Here is a 22,628-nt window from a genome sequence, read left to right as displayed (position 1 = left end):
CCAACTTGAAAACAAGAGGAGTCTTTCCCACACTACACTTTCTTAATGTCGTTGAAAATAAAAATGTGGAGACACGTAGTTTCTACTTTATTCTGCTAAAACAGCTAAGAAACAGAAGGTAGGAAAAGTGACCAAGCGGGGCCAAATTTAAGCTTAAGAAATCTAAATCTCTGATGGCTCGTCCATATACTACAGGAAATTTCCTCCCCAGGTGCATACTTCATCCCTCCTCCTTTTTTTATGCAAAAAAAAAATCTACAAATGCAACTGAGATGAGTGAGGGTAACATTATTCTCGAAATTACTTTATTATCAAGATTAGCATAACCGACAGAGAAAACTGCTCTAAATTATTCTTTTAATAAATCATTTGTCATTGGTACTTTATCATTGCTCATAAATGGTTTGTGACACACTAGTGTATTTTAAGATGGTTTAAAGGCTACTTTTAGATTATTGCTTAGATTCTCAGGGATCACCTTCACCTTTGAGAGATAATCGTGACTCAGATCATTATTGAGTACTGTACCCATTTCAAAGTTCTGAAAATGCCCAGCTGTTTTCATAGGTGCTCCGTGAAACAGCCCAAGCCCTCATGCTGTCTTTTATAAGGTGGTTTTCGTCATTCTTTCCTAGTCTTCCTTTCCAGGGTTAGGACCCTGGAAGTTCAAGTGGTAATTCATGTCTCTGGAATGCCTGGTGAATGATTGCATCTCTGTGTATTTATTCCAACTCAGAGGTAAACTTCCTTGCCTGCTGCCCAGAGGTAGTGGCACAGGGGAAATAAAGAAAATTAGGGTATCTAGGTTACAGAACTAATGATAATGAGTAGAAACAACCTAATGACTGACCAAACACCTAGGGGAAGAGGAACTAAAGTGGGGTAAAGGGGGAACAAGAGACTAAAGAAGCCAATTAGGGCACTTTACCATCTTGGCTGTAGGGCATGAGAGAACTCGAATACATTTCTCTGTATCCATCTCTTTTCCATTGTAAGGAAGTGGTCATGGAGAGATTATAGATCTATAGAGGTAATGAGCTCCTCTTTCAAAACTGTATTCTTTACACTTCGATGCCAGTGGCATCCTACTAAAACAGTTTCCCTGTTAACAAATCTATGCAGTTTGTGCTATAATTTTCCCCGTATTAGAGATTAAGAAACATACTAAATAACTTGGCCAAGGTCCCAAAGATAGTCATTGAACCATATGCAAATTCAGGGCCTACCAACTTCAAAGGCCATATGCTTTACATTGTGCTGTACTACAATTTTATTAAAATTAATACTATGGAGCCTTGGCCAAGTAGCTCAGATGGTTAGAGCATTGACCACATACACCAAGGTTGTGGGTTAGATCCCTGGTCAGGGCACATACAAGAATCAACCAATGAATGCATAAATAAGTGGAACAACAAATCGATGTTTTTCTCTCTCTCTCTCTCTCTCAAAATCAATCAATAAATAAAAAATCTGAAATTAATACTTTGAATACTGGGTCAAAATATGAGGAACAGACAGGATATTATAGACTTGATTTCTCCTAACTTGGATTTCATATTGTGCTGCTTAAAAGCCAGATGTGAAAGCTTGTAATTCAATGATAAGTCATTTTTTAAACAAACAGGGTAAGTTCAAGGACAATTTAGGTTAAAACTTTATAAATCATTGTATAGGCAGTGCAATTGGAAACCGAAAGTGTTTATTAAAATATCCAGATGACACATATGTTCAGCAAAAGATATTTCTTTCTCAAAAGAAAAACCAAATACATATCACAAAATCACATGCACATACATGGGTATAATACGCACATGCACGTGCACACACATGCACATATGCGTGTACATACACATATTCATACACACATATAACAGGAAAAAACAGACATGTGTCTGTGTTTAGCCCTACCTGTGGACTTTGGACTTAGAAACTATTTATAGAACTAGTGTTTCCAGATTGATGTTTTAATCATAGACTTTCATTTACTTATGAAAGTTGAGCAATTCCTTATTACAGCTTGCAGCTAAGTGTCCTAGTTACAAATTGAAGGCTAAAAAAAGGTAATCTATGTACAGGGGGCCCATTTGAAGCATGTTCCTTCTTAAAACTATATTTCTAATAAACTAATGGTACTTGACAGGAAGATGAATATCCATAGCTCTGTCCATTTTGAAAATGAAAATCCACTAATTGTTTTTAAAGCCATGACTTCTGCTTTGATTTTTTTTTTTTAGTTCCTTAATAAGGAATTGATTTTATTCTAGTTTAAAAAATTGACAAAACAGGCATTAGCCTTATTATGGGACTCTTGTCATCAATCTGGAGTGTCTGTGACCTCTTTGTTCCAGGGTTTGGCACCGTAGGGTTCTCTGCTTTTCAAAACTGGAGGAGAGTCTCATCAGAGATTTGTGAAATGATCTTAATATATAGATTAACTTTTTATTGCAATGGTTATGATTTTATTTTAATATAACATATTAAGAATAAATTAAAAGTTCATTTAAAAAATATTCTTGATGAAAAATATACTACATCATACCTGACTTTACAAATAGCATTTCTTAAGACTAGGTTAATATTTTCAACTAGTGCACCAGTTACAGTCAATTTAATGAAAAATATTAAGTAAAACCTTGTTTAGGTAAGATGCACATAAGGCAACAATCATGAAAGAGGTGCACAGATGTCACGATCTGTGAAAGTGGCACATGAAAGTATGTCATGGCCCCAGGCACCTTGGGCTCTTTAGAAATGAGAAGGTTAGTCCAAAATCCCTGAGATCAATTCTAGCTCTAATGCTCAAGTTTTTGGTAACAGTTCTGCATTTTTTCCTTTCGTTTTAGGTCTGGTTTCTGAATTTTAGGTCTCTTCAGCCTTTTCTGGAACTTAGAGATCCTTCTTTATCTCCCCCTCTTCATCACTGCCAAGCATTTATGCATTCATTCATTTACACATGTACTCATGAAATGAACATTCCATGTTGGACGTGTATACTAGGTAAGATGGGCATGCAGGAAAGATTACAGGGTTCAGTACTTCTGACTTCTGTGTAAAATGAATATACATGTCTGTGATTCCCATTAAAGTTAAAGCCCTTGAAAGTCCTGGACTTCTGCCATAATCTTTTCTTTGTACTTCCTAAATGACTAAGAGATCTCCAATGGAAAGTCCCTTCATTGATAAAAACACACTCAAGGCTCATATTACAAATATAAAACATGTGTCGTGCAATCCTGAATGGGATTATACACAAGAATGGACAAAGGGGTTTCTGTGTTTCATAGCTAGAAAGGTCTAATTCTTAGGCCATTTTGAATACAAAGGTAAAACAATTAGCACTGTCATTATTTTTGAATAGAGGGTAATGCATCTGTGGTCAATTAGAATTTTAACAGGTCTGAGTCAAATGGGGAATTTTAACACTTATCAGGTTTTTTAAAATCAATTACATTGAGGGAGGAATTAAATTTCAATGGCATTTATTGTTTTTCTATATAATTCTCCTCAACAAGTGGTTAAGGTGTAACAATTATTATGACTATTTTTTCTTACAAATTCATTCTTCAGAAACACTGCTAAAATGTTGTGAAGTGACTGAGTGCGTTGAGTATCAATTGTCACAATCATCTATATAATGTCACTAGAGCTGTTTTATGCTTGCCAGCAATTCATAAGATTTTTCTATACCGGTAAAAAGGATATGGCTGTGGTTTCCTGCTGGAGTTTCCATACAATAGTGAGAAAAGCATCAGAGGATACAGTTGGTTGTGGTTATTTGCTCAAACACTGCTGCTCTTTTCTTTTTTCTGAAAAACAGGAAGTTGAAATTTGTTCTTTACTTAGTTCAATTGACGTTTAATAAGGACTTATCTGGGTGCCATTATGGGAGGATGTAAATATGAAAAGATATATCCTTGACTTTAAAGACCACAAAATATATTAAGAAACATTAAAGAGGTTTACACACTCATGGCAGTATTTATCTCCTTCCAATGCATACACTGTGATAAAAATTGATTAGCTGAAGTTGTTTTTAAATTGTTAATGTCTGTGTTTTCCCATAAGTAGATATAACTTTCTCTAAACGTCATGTTAAAACATACAGGGTACCCCCCCCCCCAAAATGTAGACAGGGTGTCTGTAGATTCTATTACATTTTGAAAATGAATGTATTTGAATAAACACTGGCTTTGTAATTATTCAAAGTGCGTATACATTTTTGAGGGGTACCCTATATATTGAAGAAACAGCTAGTTAGCTCAGGTGGTTTATAACTCAAGTAATTGCACCAAAGTTCAAATTAGTTTGTTCGTTTTGCTCTGTTCTCTAATTATGGACCAAACTCCCAATTCCCCAGCCCACTAGTTTTGAGGAGAAGTGGGCAAAAGTGCATATTCTAAATCCCGTTCTCAAAAACAAGGTAAAATAAAATCACATACTTAGGCTTAATAAATCAGTACTATTGCATTTGATACTATCATTCATTCTTTTCAAAGGAAGCTATGAACAAAAATAATATTAAAAACCAGGTACATATTCTGAATACAAAAGATTTAATGTAAGCCACATCACTTTGGAAAACAGAACCACTATGATGGTTTATTATAAGTTTTAAACCTCACACAATTGTGGGAGCTTATAAAGACATCTATGAGAAGCAGTTGCTTTTGCATCTGATGTTGGGCCTGAAATCACCACAGGTTAGCAGAGCTGGAGACTGGGAAGAAAAGCTGGATGTGACTCTGAGCTGAGCAGAGACAGACTGGAACCTGCAAGACAAACGGAACCTGTGTTGGACTCCTACCTCTTCCAACCCCGGTGAACCTTGGAGTACCACAGAAGGAGCTGGCGCTATTCATTGGAAAGCCCAGAAGCTGGAGATGGGGATCTGGTGGGAGACGAAGGACCATAACCTGAGTGCCATCTGACATCACCAAGGTGAGCTGGGACAGCAGCACACAGCACCTGAGGCACCCCCTGCCCCTCTGAGCCTAGTAACATGCTGCTTCCTCTGCCTTCACATCTTACATACATTTCCCTTGTAGCCAACTGTAATGAAGAACCATCTAGGGAAGGGGATTCTGGAAATGGATTTCCACCTGAGCTAAATTGACAACTAGTACAAAATCACCACAGAAACTAGCCCATAGAAAGAGAAATGTCTAAGGTCAGAAAGTCCCTTGTTTTAGAATTCTGCAATAATCCTTTCTGCTGTAAGACTGAGAATTTAGTCGGCCTATTGATTATGCTTAAGACATTTCTTTCTATAGATTTATACAAATGATCTCCTGTATACAACTTTAAGTTGTCGGTTTACTTTCATTCAAAAACTGAAGTTTCAGAAGGAATATTCATTTTTAAAAGTTCCAACATTCATGTCATTTAAGCCACTGAACTCATCTCTTCAAAATATATATAATCTTGCAATATAAAATTAATGAGATTAACTCGGCACACAGCTGGGTAATGTGACGATGAACATATCTTCTGCCACAATAGATTCCAAATTCCATTTTTAGATTTCCGTAGGTGCTACAGAAGGTTTTGTATAATACAGAGACAAGCAAAAGCTGAGAAAGAAGCTGCCTTCCTAGTGTTTATTTATTTATTTATTTGAGACTTGCATATAAGGATGTATGCGATGATGATGTAGGAACTGGTGAGCTTCCAATGGTGGAAGCATTCAACCAAGTCCTGCAATGACTGGGAGGCTGGCTGACAGAGCTTCTCAGACTCATTCCATTTGGAGGTTCTTTGAGTCTTTTTGTCTTAATTTTTATTTTCTTTATTGATTTTAGAGAGAGGAAGGGGAAGGAGAGAAAGATTTGGCCGCCTCCTGCATGCCCCCCACTGGGGATCAGGCCCACAACCTGGACATGTGCCCTGACTGGGCATCGAACCAACAACCTCTTAGTGCATGGGTTGACGCTCAACCACTGAGCCGCACTGGCCGGGTTCCTCGAGTTTTTATCAGTGACTCTCTACATCTTTTTTTGCCCCAGCTCACTTGATAAATGATGTTTACAGGAGGTTCCTCCCTGTAATTCTAACTTTTTCTCTCTCACCTAAAAAGCACATTGAAATGCAAGTAAGTAGGGGGAGGGGACCAAAAATCCACAAGCAATTCAATTAAAAAATGATCAGAAGAACAAAAAAAAACATTTTTCCAAAGAAGACATAGAGATGTCCAATAAGTACATGAAAAGGTACTCAGTATCACTAATCATAAGGGAAATGCAAATCAAAACCACAGTGAGATATCACTTCACACCTGTTAGAATAGCTAAGATCAAAAAATGAGAGCTGCCCTGGTCGGTTTGGCTCAGCGGTTGGAGCGTCAGCCTGCGGTCCAGAGAGACCCGGGTTCGGTTCCCGCTAAAGGCACGTACCTCGGTTGCAGTTTGTGTCCGGCCCTGGTTGGTCGTGCGGGTGGCAGCCACTCGATGTGTCCCTTTCACATCGATGTTTCCCTCTCTCTCTCTCCCTTCCTCTCTCTCCCTCCCACTCTATCTGTACAAAAAATGGAAAAATGTCCTCAGGTGAGGATTAAAAAAAAAAAGAGAGAGAGAGCTAACAAGAGTTGGCAAAGATGTGAAGAAAAGGGTACCCAGGTGCACTGTTGGTGGAAATATAAATTGGTGCATCTACTATGGAAACAGTATGGAGGTTCCTCAAAAACTTTTAAATATAACTACTATATGATTCAGCAATTCCACCTCTGGGCATTAATATGAAGGAGACAAAAATACAAACTCAAAAAGATGTTTACATTCCCATGTTCACTACAGCATTATTTACAATAGCCAAGACATGGAAGCATCCTAAGTGTTCCTCGATGTATGAATGAATAAAGAAAATGTGACATATAATGAATATTATTCAGCCACAAAAATGTCTTGCCATTTGTAAAAACAGGGATGGGCCCTGAGGAAATTATGCTAAGTGAAATAAGTCAGCTAAAGAAAGACAAATACTGCCCTGGCTGGTGTGGCTCAGCATTTAGAGTGTTGGCTCATGGACCAGAGAGACCTGGGTTCGATTCCAGCCAAGGGCACGTACCTCGGCTGCAGTTCATCCCCAGCCCTGGTTGGGGTTGTGCAGGAGGCAAACAGTCAATGTGTCTTTCTCACATTAATGTTTCTCTCTCTCTCTCTCCCTCCCACTATATCTGAAGATAAATGTAAAAATATCCTCAGGTGAGGATTAAAAGTAAATAAAAGTCTGAGAACCACTTAAAAAAAAAAAGACAGACAAATACTGTATGATCTCACTTATATGTGGAATATTAAAAAAAAAAAAAAAAAAAAAAAGAGCTGATAGATATAGAGAACCAGATTGGTGGTTACCAGAGGGGTTGGGGGTGCAAAATGGATGAAAGGAGTCTAAAGGTATAAACTTCCAGATATAAAATATACAAGCCCTGGAAATGTAGTGTACAGCAGCATAGTGACTATAGTTAATAGTATTCTATTGCATATTACTAAGAAACTAGATCTTAAAAGTTCTTATCACACACAATAATTATAACTATGTGTGGTGACAGGTGTTAACTGGACTTATGGTTGTGATCATTTTGCAATATATTATAACTTTCAAATAATTATGTTGTACACCTGAAACTGATATAATTTGATATGTCATTTATAGCTCAATAAAAATACAAGTTAGTGATCTAATTTATAAAATAAATAAATAAGTTATAATCTCCTACTTAAGTACTAATAAGAAAAATCTTATTTTTCCTATAAGCACAAGAAATCTGTTACTTAAATATTTCACCATCCAAACCATATTTTATAATTTACTCCTTGGTTGAGCAGGAATGCCAAATCTACAGTTTAGATAAATAGCCACAAAAGCAAATGAAAATGGAAATATCCCTGAAAAGGAGGAAAGTACATAGTTTTATTAAAATTTCTTTGATATACATCAATTGATAGAGTTAGGTAATACTATATTTTATTTTGGGTGCATTAATGTCATTGTGTGTTTATTCTGATTATGCAGAAGCATTTATTTAAGTAGCTTGTATTATTTGCCTGCTGTTGCAAACTTCTGCACTTGGGGCGCGATGTCAATGCATCATATATACAAAGATAGCTAAGATTTCTTTCCTTACCCACGAATGACTCTGTAATCTAGTGGGAAAGATAATACAAAGATCCAAGTGAAAAAACAGGAGGAGGAGGTGTTGAGTGTGGGCTTATTATGGAAATGGAAATATTATGGTTCTAAAAAGATAAAGTTTCAAAATTCTATCTCACACTACACATCTAGAGTGTCAAAGACAAAAAAAAATAATAATCACTTTTTATAAAATCTTGACAATACCAAGTATTGGCAAGGAAGTGAAGCAACTGGAGCTCTCATATGTTGTTAGTGGGGCTACAAAATGGGTCAGTCATTATGGGAAATATTTTGGTAGTTTCTTAAAAATTCACTTACCATGTGTCCTGGCAGTTCCACTTCTATTCGCCTGTGTGAAATAGAAAACTATGATAATATAAAAACCTGTGCACAGTGGCTTATTTATAATCGCCAAAAGTAGAAAATACTACAGATGTTCCTCAACTAAGGAATGAATAGCAATGGCACATTTGTTCATAGAACACTACACAGCAATGAAAAATAATAAACTATTGATACATACAACAACCAGATGACTCTCATATATATCATACTAAAGAAAGAAGCCAGACTGAAACAACTACGTACTGTTATATTTATAGGGCATTCTGGAAAAAGCAAAACTAGGGGTGGAAAACAGATGACTGGTTAAGAGTAGGGAGGAATATGACTGCAAAAGAATAGTCAAAGGGAATTTCTTTGGGGGGGTGATGGGACTTTTCTGTATCTTGACTGTGGTTGTACAACTATGCATTTGTCAAAACCCATGCAACTGTATACCGAAAAGAGCAAATATAACTACATAAATTTTCTTAATTCTTAAAAAATAATTCAACCTAGCCTAGATTCATGGTCCAGAGTATAGCATCCTCCTAGTTCTGGAGTCAAAGAAGCAGGCCATATGGAGAAGATGCTAATTCTATTCCCTGTTTATTGACGCAGAAAAATATGCAGACTGAACAGATTTGTACTCTGATGTCCAGAGATCTTGGGTTAGTTTTGATCTAGAAACTCTCTTTAAATGGATGGAGGCAAGTATCAGGGGACCCTGGATGTCAGCTGAAGGTTCTGTTGCTTAAAATAATGTTATGTCAACCATCTGGTGGGTGGGTGTGAAAGTGGTGTGTCCTCCCTGTGTCCTCCACTGTCTGTGTGGGAATGGGGCATGCTGTTCTCTCTCCCCAATCTCATATTCACAGACTCTGAGAGAAAGTGTTTCATTCATTATTATTTAATGAGGTTTTATTAGATGAGAGGTACAGTACTGTGGACCATGAGGTCTAAATATTGAGATACTTAGAGTCTTTATCAAAAATGAAGCTTATGCCCTGGCTGGTATGGCTCAGCGGTAGGAATGTCGCCTGCGGACCAAAGAGTCCCAGGTTCGAGTTTGGCCAAGGGCACGTATCTTAGTTGCGGTTCTACCCCAGCCCTGGTTGGGGTCGTGCGGAAGGCAACCAGTCAATGTGGCTCTATCACGTCAGTGTTTCTCTCTCTCTCTCTCTTCCTCCCTTTCTCCCTCCAGCTCTATTTGAAGATTAATGTAAAAATGTCCTTGGGTGAGGATTAAAAAAAAAAATGAAGCTTACAGCCTAGGGTGAGAGATAAGACATGTGACTCAATAATTCAATCAGGTTACGATGAAACCTACAATAGAGGTTTTCTCACTGTACTGTGGCTGTTGAGAGAAGGAAGTCATCACTTTCTTTTTTCTTTTCTTTTCTTTTTCTTTTTTCTTTATTGATTTTATAGAGAGAGGAAGGGAGAGGGGGAGAGAGACAGAAACATTAATGAGACAACATCGCTGGCTGCCTCCTGCATGTCCCCCACTGGGGGTTGGGCCCACAACCTGGGTATGCACCCTGACCGGGAATCAAACTGGCGACCTCTTGGTGCATGGGTCGATGCTCAACCACTGAGCCTTACCGGCCAGACAGGAAGTTATCACTTTCCACAGAAAGCATCAGGAAAGGCTTATTTTGCAGTGTGGCATTTTTTCCCCTGAACTTTAACAATCCAGTAGATCCTAAGCTCTTTGAGAAATGGATCCTTTCTGTCTTATTCGTTAGTTTCCCCTAGATCTAGCCCAGTTCCTGACACACTATTGATACATTAATATTTTGGAATTAATTAATGAAAGAAAGAAAACACAGATGGCATTTTCAAAGGCAGAGAACACACTGCAGGCCAGGGCTGAGCAGAGGAATGCAGGCAAGCATTTGGGAAACAACTGAGCAGTGTGCTTGGGCTGGGATTGTGGGGTGTTGTGGGAAGCAATGTTCCAGAACTGCTGCAATCAAATTGTAAGAGGTCTTCAGTGCCAGGTTAAGTAATTTGAACATTTTCATTATAGGAAGGAAGCCACTGAAGGATTTTTGAGCTGGCAGTGATGTGATCAGATCTGGGTTGTAAAACAATGTCACTTGGACAGCGATTATGAGACAGTGGCTAGCGGTGATTTTATACGCAGTATTAGAGCAGAGTAGACGGGCCATGCCTGAAGCCCTGGGCCAGCTCAAGCACAACTTGGAGAAGGCGATTGTTGGAACATTGGTGGAAAACAGGAGTCAGAGCCCTGGAATCAAGTCCTAATTCTGCTTCTAAACTGTGGAATCAATCACCTGTGTCTTAACCCTCAGTCTTGGTATCTATGAGGTTAATGGGAAAATTATAAGAAATAATATTTGCGGGAGCTTTGTATGTTTGAAATACTATGTAAACGTATTCGGAATTGTCACTGGAGTCCCAGTTATTGGAAAGATGTGACGGGCAGGGAGCCCAAGCTGTCCAAACGACTCCAGGATTCCAAGTGAGACCTGACGGGCAGAGCGTGGGTGCCACTAACAGAAATGGAGATGTCAGGGGGAAAAGTTCATTTTGGCAGAATGATGTCAAAAACTGGGTTGGACACTGAGTTTGGGATACTGGCGTGATACCCAGGTCAGATATCGGGCCTGCAGCTACAACACGGAGCAGGACAGGAACGTGGGGAGAAGGTGATGCCTGGCATTACAGCCATTAGACAAAGTGTGAAGAGATCGCCAAGGACAGGAAAGGAGAGGACCGAAGAAGAGAATTCCTCATAGAGCCGTACCTAGGGGTCAGAAAAGAAATGTTTGATCTAAGGCTACAAAGGAACTGTCCAAAAGCAGAAAGAAAAATCAACAAGAAAGGAGAAGGGATCAGGGGTGAAAACAAAGCCAGTCATGCAGGGTGGATGAGGAATACAATTCAGTTTCCTCGTTTTAAAATTGAGATAATGGCCCCACTGGTGTGGCTCAGTGATTGAGCATCCACCCATGCACCAAGAGGTTGCCAGTTCGATTCCCGGTCAGGACACATGCCTAGGTTGTGGGCCTGATCCCCAGTGGGGGGCATGCAGGAGACAGCCACTCACTGTTCTTTCTCATCAATGTTTCTATCTCTCTCTCCCTCTCCCTTTCTCTCTCTCTCTAATATCAATACAGAAAAATAAATAAATAAATAAAATTGAGATAATTACAGTATACCTCCTTGCTGGCTTGTTGTAGGGAGCAAATAAGGGAGAGCACTTAGTACAGTATTTTATACAGAGCAGGTTAAAAATAAGAGCTGTTATTATTATTGATGTTGAAATTAATTCTCACTTAAAGAATTTTCTATCCTTAATTCTATCCTTAAAGAATTTTTAAAAATGCAACCCAGACCTTGTAAGTTTTGTATGCGTGTGATGTTGCCTTTCGAAAAGATAAATCATGGGCTAAATTTGCTGCATAATAACATCTCCTGACCTTTAAAGGGTAAAATATATTTCCACCTCAGTTTTAGAAGATCTCCATACTGTTCTGACAAGAGCTTATTATTTTTTTGATAACTCTCAGGAGGCTTCCCTGTGTGGAAAAACAGAAATTTCCCATCTAGGCCCAAGTTGAATCATAGCAAGGTACCCAGGATGAGAACTTACTCACCTGCCTCCCCTGCTCGAATGTGGGAAGGATCATTACATGGAATTAAGGCTAAACTTCAGTCCTGAAGGTGGCAGTAAAAGTGTAGTGGACCCAGAAAATCATTAGTTAATGGTAAAAAAATTATAAGTATATGGGTTGTATGCACACATTTTCATTATCTTGTGACCAGGTGACTGGACAGCATAGAAGAATCATCAAATCCACTTGTGTGCTGATTATTTTAAAAATGTTTATCTAAGAGGCTGAGCATCTCTGCTTTGATTCATGTAACAACCAGTTTGCTTTTCTTTTCTTTTTTCTTTCTTTTTTTTTTTTTTGTACGTGCTCCTAGCGGGAACCGAACCCGGGACTCTCTGGTCCACAGGCCTATGCTCCAACCGCTGAGCCAAACCGGCCAGGGCCCTGTTTGCTTTTCAAAGGGAAAAAACCAACAGGTCGTATCCAGGATCGCATCTTGTGCTTCATCTCAGATTGGCCACCTTGGAAATGTTTGCATTTATGGAGACAGTGGAAACGCAGGACAGGTTCGGGCATCAGCAGTTACTCTGGGGGACACTAGCCAAAGCAAGGAGCAGGTTTTGTCATCTTGTGGCTCTGAAATTTGATGACACATTATCCCACGTGTTTAAATGATTAATCAGAATTTGTGGAAACTTCCAAAGAAATGATAAAACTTTTTTGTCATCATTTGATATAATCTTGCCAACTTAACACTGAAACCAGAGCAAATGTTCTTCTCTATTTGTAATAATCAGTGGAAATCAAAAGTATCATGGAGTCAGCCTCGTTATCTTTCTTAACTTTAGAATTCATTATACTTTCCCTAAAATTCAAAAATAGTTCTAGAAATACATTTGTCACTCATTTCAAGGTATAGAACTTTGAAATAATGTCTGCAATGAAATCCAGTTTCTTAACCTGGCATTGAAGTCTTCATAATACACTCAGGCCTAGAGTCAGGTTTGCCAGTGAGTATCCCAGCCCAAGCCCTATTCACACCCCACTCCCTGTTCTCTTCCTCTAAATCATTTCTTGTCTTTGAATTTTGGCTTGGGCTCTCCCCTCTGCCCCAAAGGCTTGGCTTTTAAAACCCAATTCACATCTTTACTCTGAGCTAGGAAATAGCACACAGCCTAATGTGGTCACTTTAGATGGATTAACCACAGTAAACTGACCTTTAATAACCTATAACCCAAAAATTTCAATGACTTACAGAAATAAAATTATATGTATATATTTTTAAAAACCTTTACCAGCACCTCGAAAAAGCCATTTAAGGCCACCCTAGCGTTCATTGAGGATTCGCCCTCTTGTGTTCCCAGAGCACTTTCCTCTCTGTCTAGTGCGAGAGTTGTTTGTAGGGGTGTATCTTCCCTGAAATGTTCAATTTTAAAGTTCATCAACCAGCTTTTATTTATCTTTATATACCTTTGTATAGCTCTCACAAAACTTAGCACAATGCCCAATACATAGGAATCTTTAATAAATGTGTATTGCATTCAGTTCAACTTTCCATTGAGTTCAGCACTGAATTCTCTATGAAATTGAGTCTAGAGAAGAAAATTTTTTTAGTTTGCTTTCTAGGTATTTTTGTGGTCCTGTTTTCCAAATCATCCTGAAATTAACAGTTGGGGTTTTTGTGTGTCTCTATGGTATCTAAGGTATTTTTATTTACTCTATTTGACTTGAGAGTAAGTATACATCTTCCCTCTCAGTACTTGGTGATTTTTCTTCTTTGAGATTTTTGTTTCCTAATCATTCCAAACATTGAGACGTTCCTGAAACCAATGACAAGGAATAAAAGAAAAAGTAGGAAATTAATGTTTAAAAGGAGATGTACATGCCCTGGCCTGTTTGGCTCAACGGTTAGAGCGTTGGCCCACAGACCAGGGAGTCCTGGGTTCGGTTCCCACTGAGGGCACGTACCTTGGTTGCAGTTTGTCCCCGTCCCCGGTTGGGGTCGTGTGGGTGGCAACCAGTTGATGTGTCTCTTTCACATTGATGTTTCTCTCTCTCTCTTCCTCCCTCTCTCCCTCCCGCTCTATCTGAAGATAAATCCTATGGTGAGGATAAAAAAAAAAAAAAAAGAGAGATGTACATAGGAAATTGGAATACATTGAAAATGGAGTCTCATTTTTAAAACATGAAGAAGAAAAGACAAAAGAACTATAGTATTTTTTTAGTAAGCTTTTTGACTATAGGGTGGATCCTCAGATAAAAAGAAAATATCTGATGTGATAATGACAGAACAGAAGAAAGTACCCATAACAGGTTAATTTGGCAGAAAGAGAAATATCAGAGTTGTTCTGATGCACACCCCAGACAGAGAATAAGGACATTAAAAATTTGAGTACACAGTTTTGGGGACCATCATTGTACAGTGGTTATAATGAGCCTCACCCACCTGATACTCTCACATGTACAACTTCAACAAGATGATCAGCAAAAGCCATGGTTTTGTTGAAGCAAGTTAGGCATTTGAAATGAACATTTTCATATTTTGTAAATGAGTGCTCATTCTGACTTCTACTTCTTTTCACTGCCCATGTTAAAATATTCAGAGACTGTAACTGCATAAGCGTCATGTCCTCTTAATGTTCATGTATATATACATGAGGATAAACATTCCTTCTATTAAAACATTTAGTATGATTGAACAACCTCTACAGAAAATATCTAAAAGTTAAGGAAAAATATGTATTCTGCAAAAGAAAAAGGGAGAGGGCTAAGAATATAAGCAATTGATAAAGTCAAGCTAGAAAGTGGCTAAGCTAAGTGAAAAACTAGTGTATTCTTTTCTCTCTGAGGATAAATTAAGCAGTTGGGGCAGCAGATTATAGATTTAGGCAAACACTAGACCTTCTAACAAGCTGCTTGTCCATGGTAATTCCTTACTAAACACCAGTTCATCTACCATCCTTCTTGATGCACTGATTTACTTTATTTTTCATTTATTTTAATTTTTTATTTTTAAACTACAGTTGAAATACATTATTATGTTAGTTTTGGGTGTACAGCACAGTGCCTAAACATTTATATAACTTATAAAGTGATCCCCCCTGTAAGTCTAGCACCCACCTGGCACCATACATTGTTATTACAATATTATTGACTATATTCCGTATGCTGTACTTTACCTCTCCTGACTATTCTGTAACTACCAATTTGTACTTAATCCGTTCATGTTTTTTACACAATACCCCACCCTTCTCTCCTCTGGCAACCATCAGTTTGTTCTCTGTACCTATGAGTTACTTTCTGTTCTGTTTATTTTGTTTTATAGATTCCACATATAAGAGAAACCACATGGCATTTGTCTTTCTCTGTCTGATTTCACTTAGCCCAATTGCACTGATTTACATTATATGCCTTTTCCCCATCAGCGTCAATTCCAGTTTACCAGGATCTTTAGTAATGTCTTTTAGAAATAATTTTAGAGAAAGGACATAGTAAGAAACATAAGTAAGGACATTTGTGAAAAGTAAAGAGAAGTGATGGGTGACAGTAGAAAATTGAGCTTATTTGTAACGCAGCCTGAGATTTCCAAAACATGTTCAGAATGAAGATGCCACGTAACAGACCAGGATCCCTTGTTTATCCTATGATTATGGAGTGGGTGGGTGAGGAAAAGGAGCTAGGGAAGAGGCAGTGTACTTGAGCAAAAGGTACACCTAGTGGTGAATTTGTATGAGTAAGAAAACCCAAGTAATTCTACTACCACTATCACTAATAGTGCTGCCGTTGCTTTTCTATGGGCCAAGCTGTCTTCCAAAAGCTCATCAAAACCATGTGAGGTAGATGCCATGTTCATCGCTGTGGTACAAGTGTTATAAGCCCCGGGCATTGGGGAATTAAGTAATTTACCCACGGCCACACAGCTTTAAGTGACAAGCTGGGTTTGAGTCCCAATCTGATCCCAGAAGCACACTCCTACCACTATACTCATATAGCCTCTCACCCAAAGATATGTGTTTCACGAAGGTAAGGGATGGTCATTCTGAATGGCTAGTACTGCAATGTGTTGTTTTCTGTCTCTGCCTCTGCTCATTCTGTTTCCCTTCTTTTGAATGGTCCCATTCCACACGGCTCACTCTTCATCCTTCAGGTCTCAGCTCAGGGGTCATCCTGCTCTGCACAGCTTTCCAGAACCCTCCTCAAGGGGCAGAACCCCTTACCTCACAGACTTACGTGGTACCCTATGAATACAACCATCCAAGGCAGCTTTGCTGTCACTGCATCAATAGAGTGCTCTCGTACCACCCTGCACCTCGCTCTCTCCAGGGGCTCACTATCTTGTACTCCAATCATTCTTTTATGATTCTACCTCACCCTCTAGATCAGCGGTTCTCAACCTGTGGGTGGCGGCCCCTTTGGGGGTTGAATGACCCTTTCACAGGAGTCGCCTAAGACCATCAGAAAACACATATATCCAATGGCGATTCATAACAGTAGCAAAATTACAGTTATGAAGTAGCAAAGAAAATAATTTTATGGTTGGAGGTCATCACAACATGAGGAACCGTATTACAAGGTCGCAGCATTAGGAAGGTTGAGAACTACTGCCCTAGATAGAAACTTCCTGAAGGTGAGGGCTAGTACACACCTAGTGGTAAATTTGTATGAGTAAGAAAACCCAAGTAATTCTACTACCACTGTCAATAATAGTTGCTTTTCTATGGGCCAAGCTGTCTTCCAAGAGCTCATCGAAACCATGTGAGGTAGATGCCAGGATATTCTCAGTGTCTCAGACACAGCTGCTACTCAATAAACGTTTGATGAATGAATTAATATATGTGTTAAAATGTCACATATATAAATGCATATAAATAACATTATTTCCACCTTTCAGGCCTGATGCTCTGCTGTCTCTCTACCCCCTTCACTCCTCATTAAACTCGGAGCTGTTTCCAAAGCCCACCTTGTATTCCCATGATCTGTGTGATTCCTCACACACTGCTTCTGATGCTTTTTCCTTCCCAGGATTGTCCCAGATCTCCACTGGCTCCCAGGAAGGCTTCCCAGGTTGCACAGGTTGGAATGAGCCCTCCTTCTCCTGTGTTACTGTTGAAATCTCTGGATCTGAAATTGTCTTTCTCCACAAAAGATGCCAGTCGCTGAAGGCGTGCTTATCTTTCCGTCTCTCTAGAAACTACCCTACACCTGACACTAGTATATATTTAACAATTTGGGGTAGCCAAAAAAAGTAATATGTTGCATGTTTAGTACTTCAGGTTGTTTGTTTAATTACTGTGAGAGTCCTACTTTAAACTCAACTCATAGCTTTCATTTAAGCACAAGGTTTTATAGGGAAAGTACTTCGGTACTTAGCTAGCTTTGTTAATTTCATGAGCCTGAACATATGTGGATGATGTTCTTATCACTAGTAGAAAAAATATCCCCTGTTGCCATCTGAGGGTAATATTATTGCATGTGTGGAAAATAATCAGATTAATGAATTCTTAAAATTAAACGAGTTTATCTTGTATATCATTTTTAGATTTGAGAGGTCTTGAACGTAAACTCTGAGACTGATTCATAATTCCCATGATAACAACATGGGAATAGCCCACTAAGCCACTTTAGGCCACGAGGGGATCATTTTTAGTGAGTAAAGTGCTGATATTTCTGACAAGTGACTTCTCAGACTAACAATCTACACACTTAGGATTGATCCTTTTTTAATGAGCTCTTATAAACCTGTGGGTGTATCCCAATAAAGGGGGCAGACCACTAAAGCAAGTGAGAAATCACAGCTGCTCAATAATCAGGTTAACAAGACATGATGTAAACTTTCCTGACTTCCATTTATTTTATTGTTTATGAAGTATATTTTACTACTTACAGATTCATATAATATTTATTTTTGTTATAAACTGTTAGTTAGTCAAAGCAGTAAAAATGCAAAGCAAACACTTCATGATTTGAAATAACATGAACACAATTTTCTTCATTGCTAGTGAGTAAAATGAACTTCGGTAATAGAAACAGCTCTTCTTTCATGTTAAAGTAATTTTGTTGGCAATGCATTGCGCATTATTGGTCTAATGTGAGATCTTATTTTTCCCATTAACTTACATCCATTCTACTTGATGATTTGCAATACTCCATTTGAAGGAAATAAAAATCACACTTCATTTGAGGCATGTTAACATTCACCAAATGCTAACTGCACACTTTATTATTTTTTTTCCTTGACATTTTTGTGCAGGATACTGTGGCTGCCAGGTAGGCACCCTGTCTACTCTCTTGGAGCTTATCATCTAACAAGGAAAAAACAAAACACAACGATGATGACAACTTAGGGTGCATTATAATAGAGATATGTATAAATGCAGTGGAAGAGGCATCTGAATTCGGGGTTAGGAAAGGCGTCGGGCGGAGCACAAGGAAACCTTCCCAAAGGAGGAGATGCTGAGCTGAATTGAGGTTAGCAAGGGAATAAAAGAGGAAGGGTATTAGTTTCCCAGATCTGCAAAACAAAATACCACAAACTGGGTAGCTAACACAGTAGTAATCTATTTTCTCATTGTTCTGTAGGCTGGAAGTATAAGGTCAGGTGTTGGCAGGGGTGGTTCCTTCCTGTAATGCTGAGGGAGAATCTGGTCCATGTCCTTCAGCCAGCTTTGGATGGTTGCTAGCAACTCTTGGTGTTCCTTGGTTTGTAGATGCATCACTCCAGTCTCTGCTTCTGTTTTCACAGTACCTTTTCCTCTATGTCTGGGTCTGGGTCCATGTTTTTCTCTTCTTATAACACCAGTCATATTTAACTTAGGGCCCACCCTCACCCAGTATAACCTCATCTTTACTTGATTATATCTACAAAGACCCTAAATGCAGTTAAGGTCACACATTCACAGGTTCTAGATGGGCCTGAATTTTAGGGAACAGTATGTAACCCATTACAGAGAGCATTCACGAAACAGGAAGCATCATGGGTGAAGGCGAAGAGGTTTTGATATGCTTGATCAACCATAGATCCTTCCCAATGCTTGGATCGAAAGGCTCTGGGATCCAAACAAGTTAGGAGGCTTAAGAGGTAACAGGAGCCTCATCACAAAGAGCCTGTGTGCCAAGCTCAGGAATTTGAGCTTCCTCAGGAAATCTGTGGGTGTTACTGAAGGATTTTAATTCTGGGAGTTATATGATCATATTTGCATTTTAGAAAACTCTCCAACAGCAGTGTGGAGAATTGAAGAAGGTACAGATTGGAGGCAGAGATTATATAGGAAGTTCTTGAAATAATTCTGGCAAGAAATGATAAGTGCTCATGTTAGCTCAGCAATAGGAAGACTAGAGAGGAGGTGGTAGATAGAAGAGCTATTAAAAAAGGAAAGGTGTATAAGACTCGGTGGTTAGTTAAATAGTAAGGATTAGGAGAGGAAAAAGTGGCTTTGAGGTTTCTGGCTTATGTGAGGCTGTGGAGGTGACATGTGCTGAGATAAGCTAAGGGAAAACATGTGTAGAGGTAACGTGGATGAGTTTTTGGACGTATTTAATTTGTGGTGTCGCTGACACTGGTAAGTGGAGAGCTGCTGTTTTGGAGATTGATAGATAGTTCTAGTTGGAGATGCATTTGAAATTCATGGCATATAAGTAATTGTGTTTCCCAAGTTGAGTGTATAAAATAAGAAAAGCAGAAGGTCTGGGAAATGCCAACATTTAGGAAATGAACTGAGGAAGAAGAACCTAAATATGGCATTAAGCAGGAGACTTCTGTTGAGAAAAGAGGAAAACCAAGTGAGAGCATATCAGAGATAAAAGAACTTGCCTGGGCCTGGTCAGTGTGGTTTAGCAGTTAGAGGATCAGCCCATGGACCGAAGGGTCTCGGGTTTGATTCCCGGTCAATCATACCTGGGTTGCAGCTTTAATCCCACCCTGGTCGGGGTTTTGTGAGAGGCAACCAATAAGTGTATCTCTCATATCAATGTTTCTCTCTCTCTCCCTCCTTCCTTTCCACTCTATCTAAGAATCAATGGAAAAATATCCTCGGGCGAGGATTAACAAAAAACAAAGAACTTGCCCGGCCAGTGCATCTCAGTTGGTAGAGCATTGTCTCATGCTCCAGGTCACTAGTTCGAACCCCTATCAGTGCGCATGCCCAGGTTTCGGCAGGATCCCCAGCAGGGAGCATGCAGGAGGCAACTGATTGATGTATCTCTCTCGCATGGATGTTTCTCTCTCTCTCTGCCTCTCCCTCCCCTCTCTCTAAAAATCAATTAAAAACATATTTTTAGAAAAGAATGAGAAAGTTTGCCCTAGCAAACATGTTTTAAAAAAGAACTTCCACAAGAACAGAGGGCACAGAATGTCAAATGCTGCAGGAAAGTCAACAAATATGAGAAGATGAAAGTGTTTCCAGTCATGCCTCACTTGACGATGGGTGTATGGTCTGAGAAATGCATTGCTAGGTGATTGTGGTGGTGTACGTCCCTCTAGAGAACGCTTGCCCAAACCTGTGGGTCAGCCTACTACCCATGTAGGCTACAAAATGCTCTAGCATGCCACTGTCCCGAATCCTGTAGGCAATTGTAACACATGGTAAGTATTTGTTTACCTTGGCATATCTAAACATAGAAAAGGTACAGTAGCGATACAGTGTAAAAGATAGGCATTTGCTGTGATTGGAGCTCGCAGGACTGGAAGTTGCTCTGGGTGAGTCGGAGTGAGTGGTGAGTGACTGTGGAGGCCTGGGACATCCCCGTGCACTACTGTAGACTATAAATACTGCACACCTATGTTACACTAAATTCAGAAAACATATATTTTTTTGTTCTTTAATAATAAATCAATCTTAGCCTACTATAACTTTTTACTTTATAAACTTTTTCATATTTTTAACTTTTTGACTCTTATAATAACGCTTGCTTAAAACACAAACACATTTGTAGTGGACAAAAGTATATTCTTTATATCCTTATTCTATAACCTTTTTCCTATATAATTTTTTTTTTTTTTACTTTTTACATATATTTGTTAAAAACTAAGACAGACACACACATTAGCCTAGGCCTACACAGGGTCAGAGTGATCAATACCAATGTTCTCCTCCTCCACATCTTGCCCCACTGGGAGGTCTCCAGGGGCAGTAACGTACATGGAGCTGTCTTCTCCTACAATAACAATGTCTTCTTCTGGAATAGCTCCTGCAGGACCTGTCTGAGGCTCTTCTTAATGAGGTGTCACCCTTCAGAAATATGTCCATGGTGGCTTGCCTGGTTTGTTGATTTTTTTCACTAGATTTGTTTATAAGCAGATAATAAACTATGAACATTCTTTATTAACGAAAAAATTTTAGTGTTGGAGTTTATGTTTCCAAACTTTTAAGGAACTTGTTGAAGTCTGCAAAACCTTCTGCTACCTCTTCACTGTGAATTTTCTTGGGGGAGGGAGGGTTCTTCTTTAGCTTCTCCTGCAGTTTCCTTTTCTCCTGCCCCTTCTTCAGCTGTGTGCTTTTATTCCAGTTCCCAGGACTCCTCGTTAGTCCCTCAGGAACCACCTGAAGGAGCTCATCAGTGTCATCCTCCTCTACGCCCAGAGTAAAGTTGTTTTCCATCTTAAACACAGCCTTGTTGACTTTCCCAACTTCCTCATTCTTGGCAAATCCTTTGAAGTTATAGACAAACGGCTTCTTCCAGATACCATTCCTACATTCTTTGGTGACATCACCCCGAGCCCGAGCAAGGTTTCTGATACAGTCAGAGATGTTGTGATCCTTCCAGAATCCCATCAGTGTCTGCCCAGTTACAGTAATAGCCTGGGCCAAGGTCCTCCTTGGGTAGTAGGCCTTAAAAGCTGATATAGCTCCTTGATTCATTGGCTCAAATAGGTGGTGTTTGGAGGGAGAGAAACCACTTTGATATTGAGATGAAGATTGCCAATAAAAGGAGGATGTCTGGGAGCATTATCAACAATAAACAAAATCTTGAAAGATATGTTATTCTCTAAACAGTACTTCTCCATTTCACTGGCATAGCAATTCAGGAGGGCATCTTGGAGGACGGCAGTGCGCTTAATGAAATGCTTGAAGACCCTGAGGTTCTCACTGTGCCAGATAACAAAAGCTTTCCATTTGTAGCTTACAACATGGCCCTCAAGCAAGACTGTTATCCTGTTCTTAAAAGCCTTGATACCTAGCATTGACTTGGCCTCCTTATGAATGAAAATCCTTTCAGGCATCCATTTCCAGACTAGCAAGGTTTTATTCATATTAAATATTTGCTCAGGCAAGTACTTTTCCTCCACAATCAGCTTATCTAGAGTTTCCAAAAATTCTTCGGCTGCCTTCACATCAGCGCTCACAGATTCACCACTCACTTTCACTTTATGTAATAAATAACAATTCTTGAATCATTTAAAGCACCCAGAGCTAGTGGTAAATTCAGTATCATAGTCAAGTGCAACCTTTTCTTTTAACATCGCAAACAAACTTTTTTGCTTTTGCTGTGATCATCATTTCTGTGTCTAATCTTCAATGCAGGCTGTTAGAAGTTTCTCCACGTCAGATATAGGCCCTTCTCGACATTTTATTATTCTCATTGCCTTTGACAAAGTAG

At 39.1% G+C, this 22,628-nt stretch overlaps 1 protein-coding gene across 2 annotated transcripts in view; it reads left to right on the top strand.

Moving 5' to 3' along the window:
• Positions 1-22,628, top strand: part of GPRIN3 (GPRIN family member 3) — a 67,961-nt gene that overhangs the window by 9,949 nt on the left and 35,384 nt on the right. Inside the window, exon 2 of one of the 2 annotated variants that reach the window (XM_036245985.1) lies at positions 4,701-4,938. The exons of the other annotated variant lie outside the window; for it this stretch is intronic. The gene's annotated coding sequence lies outside the window, so the exon portion shown is untranslated. The remainder of the gene's footprint in view (positions 1-4,700; positions 4,939-22,628) is intronic. 2 annotated transcript variants of the gene reach the window in all.

Source organism: Molossus molossus, unplaced genomic scaffold (assembly GCF_014108415.1).
Source record: "Molossus molossus isolate mMolMol1 unplaced genomic scaffold, mMolMol1.p scaffold_m16_p_1, whole genome shotgun sequence".
Lineage (NCBI taxonomy): Eukaryota > Metazoa > Chordata > Mammalia > Chiroptera > Molossidae > Molossus > Molossus molossus.
This window is presented reverse-complemented; position numbering and strand designations above follow the sequence as displayed.